At 28.0% G+C, this 5820-nt stretch overlaps 1 protein-coding gene across 1 annotated transcript in view; it reads left to right on the top strand.

The window, feature by feature from the left end:
* The window catches only part of LOC119675603 (dynein heavy chain 5, axonemal-like), a 73589-nt gene that overhangs the window by 65067 nt on the left and 2702 nt on the right, over positions 1 to 5820 (top strand). The window lies entirely within an intron of this gene.

Genomic DNA, 5820 nt, shown 5'->3' with positions numbered 1-5820 from the left:
AAGGTATGATGAAATGCACGAAATCATAAATCAAACTTCGATCTCTTTCAATCACCTTTAACATTTGTTTGCAAATGTTCTGATATGATTAAAAGAGATACTTCAGAACTTCATATATGTGTATAAGCAAAAGTTATAATTTTACGACTATAACCGAAAAACAAAACAACAATCGAAAAAGTGAGTTTCGGCTTGTAAACATCAGTAGGAACGATTATGAGTTATACAAGATCCGACACTCTACAAACTGATTCTATCATCTATCTATAAGGGCTTTCGGTTATTGCATGCACTAGAACAATAAGACGCAATAAGACGATTACCATTCTCTGTAATAGAGAAAATAAATTTAATTGTAAAAGAACTTAGATATAGCTGCCATGTATACTCCTGACTCTGGCACAGATTTTTGTTAGAAAATTTTTTTTTAGTATAGGCTTTATAGATACTTCAGATACATCTTATTCTAAGATAAACTTTAGTTTAGTTAGTTCGTAATGAAATATAAGAGTGAACAAAGAATTTATAACAGGGCTTATGTTATTATAAATTATACTATATATACAGTGTTGTGCATAACAAAAGCAACCAAAATTTGCCCATCAAATAAATAAGTTTTTTGTCTACTTTTTACTTTTCATTCAAAAACTTAAATACACAGTTTTATTTGTTATTGTATTAGCTATTATAAAAAAACAACAAAATCTACAATTCTTCATAACGGGTTAAATAATTCACAAAAATAATGAGATATTGCGAAATGCGGCTGTGCAGAACAATAGCAACTGAGACAAGATCAATGATAGATCTATGACCAAAGTGCATTCTAGCAAGATATTTTTTTGATTTTTTGCATTTTTATGCTGTGATTTATGTTTTTAAGCAAATTAGAACATAAACACAGAATAGTTCAATATTAAATCAGGTAATGGAAGTACGTTTTTATCATGGCTCGTGACACGTAGACTTTAAAGTTTAAAGAGGCAAGAATTGAAAAATATTTAAATGGCAGTGCTCAAATGAAATAGCCAAAATATTTAAAATTAATTAGTTTATTGTTTCGCAGCTTATAAAAAAATGTGATTTGACAAAATACCGTTAAAACGGTTAATTTGGGTGAAGCCCCTTGTAAGACTACTCATAGAATTGATCGAAACATCATATGAATTACAAAAAAAAAAGCATTCATTTCGTCGAAAAAGATCGTAGATGAGCTTAAACTATATGTGGACTCAAATATTGTACGCAGGCGTACTCTTGAAGCAGGTTTCAAAAGTTACAGACCAGTCAAAAAACCAAGGTTAACTAAATAGCATTTGCAAAAGAACTAGATTTTTTGTTTTGCTCTAATTAATATTAATATGAAATAATATTAATATTAATTTTGAACGATATCACTAAAATTGAATACTTGTTAAATGGAAAACAGTTTTTCTCAGCAATAAATCGAAATTAAATATCTCTAAATCTGATAGGATGCGCACAGTACGTCGCGAAAAAAAAAACGTTTATATCCGCGTAACTGGCATGCGACGGTGAAGCATGGGGATGGGTCAGTAATGATTTGGGCGTGCTTCTCAGGATTTAGACTTGGACCTTTTCATGAAATTCATCAAATAATAGCCCAACATGTGTACGAAAAAATTTTAGAAAGCCATATGGTACCCCATGGTTGATGAGAAATGTCACTCCAACGGGTATATCAGTACGATAACGACCCAAAACACACCTTAAAGCTGATAAGAGAATGGATTTTGAAAAATGGAATTCCAATTTTAGATTAGCCAGCCCAAACACCTGATATTAATTCAATTGAGAACATTTTGGTATTCTCAAACGTCGCTTTGGGGGTCGAAAAGTTTCCAAATGTTTGAGGTCATGAAATATGAATGGTATGAAATTCCAAATAGTTTTATTAACAATTTAATATCACCTATGACCCGTAGAAGTGCCCAAGTAATAAAAAGCAAAGGGCTTTATACAAAATTTAGAAAAATAATACAAAAATTTAATATAATAAATAAAGTTGCTATTGTTCTGCACAGCCGCATTTCGCAATATCTCATTATTTTTGTGAATTATTTAACCCGTTATGAAGAATTGTAGATTTTGTTGTTTTTTTATAATAGCTAATACAATAACAAATAAAACTGTGTATTTAGATTTTTGAATAAAAAGTAAAAAGTAGACAAAAAACTTATTTATTTGATGGGCAAATTTTGGTTGCTTTTGTTATGCACAACACTGTATGTATATATATTGTTGTATATTACATTATATTATATATTTGTAAATAATAATTACACCACAATGTGGACATGAAATTAAGTGGTAAGGAGTATCTAAGCTTCGGCAAAGTCAAAAATTAGATATTTACATATACGCATAACTTTAATCTTTTGATCAACTGCCGAGTCCAAACTAATCTTTTATTAATTAAAACGTCTGCATTTGAGAAACCACGCACTTTTACTCAATTAAACTTTATTATAACAAATGTAATGGTAAAATTAAATCAATGAATCGAATTAATAATTAATATATGAAACTTATATATGTATAGTTAAAACATTTTTAGTTTTAGACAATGTACAGAATGATATGACCAGACTTTTTGGTTAATGAAATAATTCTGAAGATATGGTTGACCCAATTTTATTTACCAATTTTTCCAAAGTGACATTCTATCTTAATGGATATAATGTTCACGTAACAGTGCTATTGCGGCAAGACAAGTATAACGCAATTATACAGAAAAAATGATTATATATATATATTAATAGGTCCGATGATAAAAATGGCTAAGCCTCACTTCTCACCTTTTGACTAGAAGTTGGTAACGTCTAATGTCGATAAAAAACTGCCCTTTCAACGAATAAAATATTCAACCACAATACGAATAAGCTTATTTTAGACTTTAATTTGAAGTTTTATCTGAAAGTAGTGGCATTGATGAACTCTAACATATACTGTCTTGAAGATCAGTGTATTAAAATGCTAAAAATGTTTTGAGTGTTTTTCATCTGAAAATAAATATTTTATATAAATTTTAATTACACAATCAACCAAACAATACTACAGTTCTGTTAAGATTAAAACATCAAATTGTTTTTTATTTTCAAGTTTGGTACATATATATCAACTAAACATTTAAAGCCAAAAGATATAAACCGACCGAATAATATATGAATTGTATAGCTATCATTTGGTGCAGTTCGAGGTATATAGACTTCTCAGGACGTTACCATTAAATTATTATAAGTAAGATATAAAGTAACTTAATAATAAAAATATACGAAGGCTGAACTTGCTAAATTTACATAACAATCTAAAGATGATATAATATATTCTATAAGAAGTTTCTAATCTTCTAGGTTAGGTTAGTTTAGGTTATACCGACGATATTACAACAATTTTAATCTTATAACCTGGCAAAAACTTAACTCATTTACTTAACATTTCCACATTTCATACGAAATTATGAACAGTAACTATGTACTTAGCAGTTTATTGTGACATCGATGCCAAAAGAATCACAATGACATCGATGCTTTATTGATGATTTAGTCGGATTTGAGGAACTTCATCTCAATGTTTTGTAAACAGTTTGTCTGTGTTTTTTAACATATAAATTCTTTATACTCCTTTTTTATATAATATATAATATTAATTAATTTATTATTTTTAAAAAAATTATAATAATAAAATATAAATGACTTTTATTTGCATTTGTTGAATCTTTGTTGAGGCTTTTAGATGTTTTGTGGCAGCGATAACGATTCCCTTTCGATATTGATATTGACATATTGATATTGATATTGATATAATATTGACGATATTGATTTTACCAAACAATTGTATTGATTACCCACACCTTCTTTTATATCAAAAACCCGCCACCACAATGAGTATGACTAGGTATCAAGAAAGAATCTATGGTTTTCATATGACATGCCACAAAAATGCATTTACTTGATATCGTAGTGGCATCGACGATTGATTCTAAAGTATCGATGATGTATCGATACTCTCTCCTGCTGGGTTTTTCAGCTTTTAAATTATACAATAATTATAATTATAAAATAATTTATTTGGTTCATTTAAATAACTGTAGTAATTTTATTGACATAACTAATGCAATGGTTGTCTATCAATAAACAAAAATTGAAAAAACTCTAATCTTGAATAATGCAAACTACGTTGGATTTGTATGTTCATATGCAAGTCCACTATATAAATTTGACTGAGTTTAAAAATCTTCTCGAAAACCACTTATGATGGATATTTAGCAGTATCTGAAACAATTCTATGGGCAACCCAAGAATTTACTTAATAGAAATTTTTAATCAAACATACATATTTTTAGCATTAAAATAAAATTTAATATTATTTTAGTTATAATATTTAAACTTTAATCTTTAATATATTTTTTTCTTTTTTCAATTTTGAAACAATTAGTTTAATTGCAATGCACATGACCCATGACTGGTTTCAGTACAATCCAGTTATTAATTTAATTGGATATAAGCATGCATAGAGAAATTGATAAAGAAATACTGATATGGAAGGAAGTCCATATTAAAATTATTATGATGTACAACGTTACACTAATTTTAAATTTAATTGTTTATTAAATACTTCAGAACGCTTTCAAAGGATTGATTAAGCAACCTCTCTGTATAGTACATTGATACACAATATTCTAATAAAATATCGTAATGTATACCACCCAAAACTAAAGTAAATAAGCTAAAAATAATTACCAAAATTATACAAAAATAGAAAATAAGAAGTCAACGACTTTGTCTAACCTAGCATTGGCTCTATTTTAAGCAAATTTGTAGGCAGCTAATAATGCATTTATTTTAAATAAAAAAAAAATGAAACATAAGTGCAACATAAAATTGCTTTACTCGAGGTTTATGCTTTATTTTTACTTTTCAAATTTCAGACTTCGAGCCATAAATCTTTTTCAACATTCAAGAAAATTGCAGCACTTAAAATATTTTCATAAATTTCCAAAAAAGCATTCAGTCTGAAAACACATAAAAATATTGAAAGCCCACTTGGGCCCATATGACTTATGGTATATGTAGGCAGCACTTAATAGTTGGAATTTGCAAAAATTGTTGAAAAACAAAATAGATAGATGCTTATAAAATGTTAAGCGAAAATAACTGAAAATAAAAAAAATGTAAACAAATCAAAAAGTCATAAAGTCTTTAGGAGTTACCGGCTTTTGTCTGTGCAAAACTGCATCTCGCAACTGGTTCGGAGACAACTAACTGGAAACATTACAAAAAGATTGCTTGAAAAAACTGGCAATGAAATGTCATTAACCTAAGTCACACGTAGTTGTAGATTTCATACTTAATTAAAAGATATGCTTGACTCGAAAAGTAATTAAGATACAAACTCCAAGTGCTATTTGTGCTACATTTCAAGATTTTCACGATTTTCAATTATGGTGCTCAGCACTGATCATAGAAACTGAAGACACACAGCAGAGGAAAGTCTTTGTCACGCCTATTAAATCCAATAATGAGCCATGAAAAAGTTTAATTATTTGAAGAAATGCCATTTAACTATCAACAATTTGTAAGAGACGCTTTTATTAAACTGATTACTTTAATAGTTTAGTTCTGATTTATTAACAATTTAGTAAATATAATATATATAAAATATAGATATTCGGATATTAACTATCCCAACAAACGCTCTGAGATATTATAATAATTTCATAACTTAAAGATGTTGCCTTAGCAAAATACTAAAAAATGTATAAAAGTATCTTATTAGTTTATTGTATTTATATTTAAT

This window comes from Teleopsis dalmanni, chromosome 2, assembly GCF_002237135.1.
Source record: "Teleopsis dalmanni isolate 2A chromosome 2, ASM223713v2, whole genome shotgun sequence".
NCBI lineage: Eukaryota > Metazoa > Arthropoda > Insecta > Diptera > Diopsidae > Teleopsis > Teleopsis dalmanni.
The sequence above is the reverse complement of the archived record's forward strand: the minus strand, read 5'-3'. Positions and strand labels throughout refer to the sequence as shown.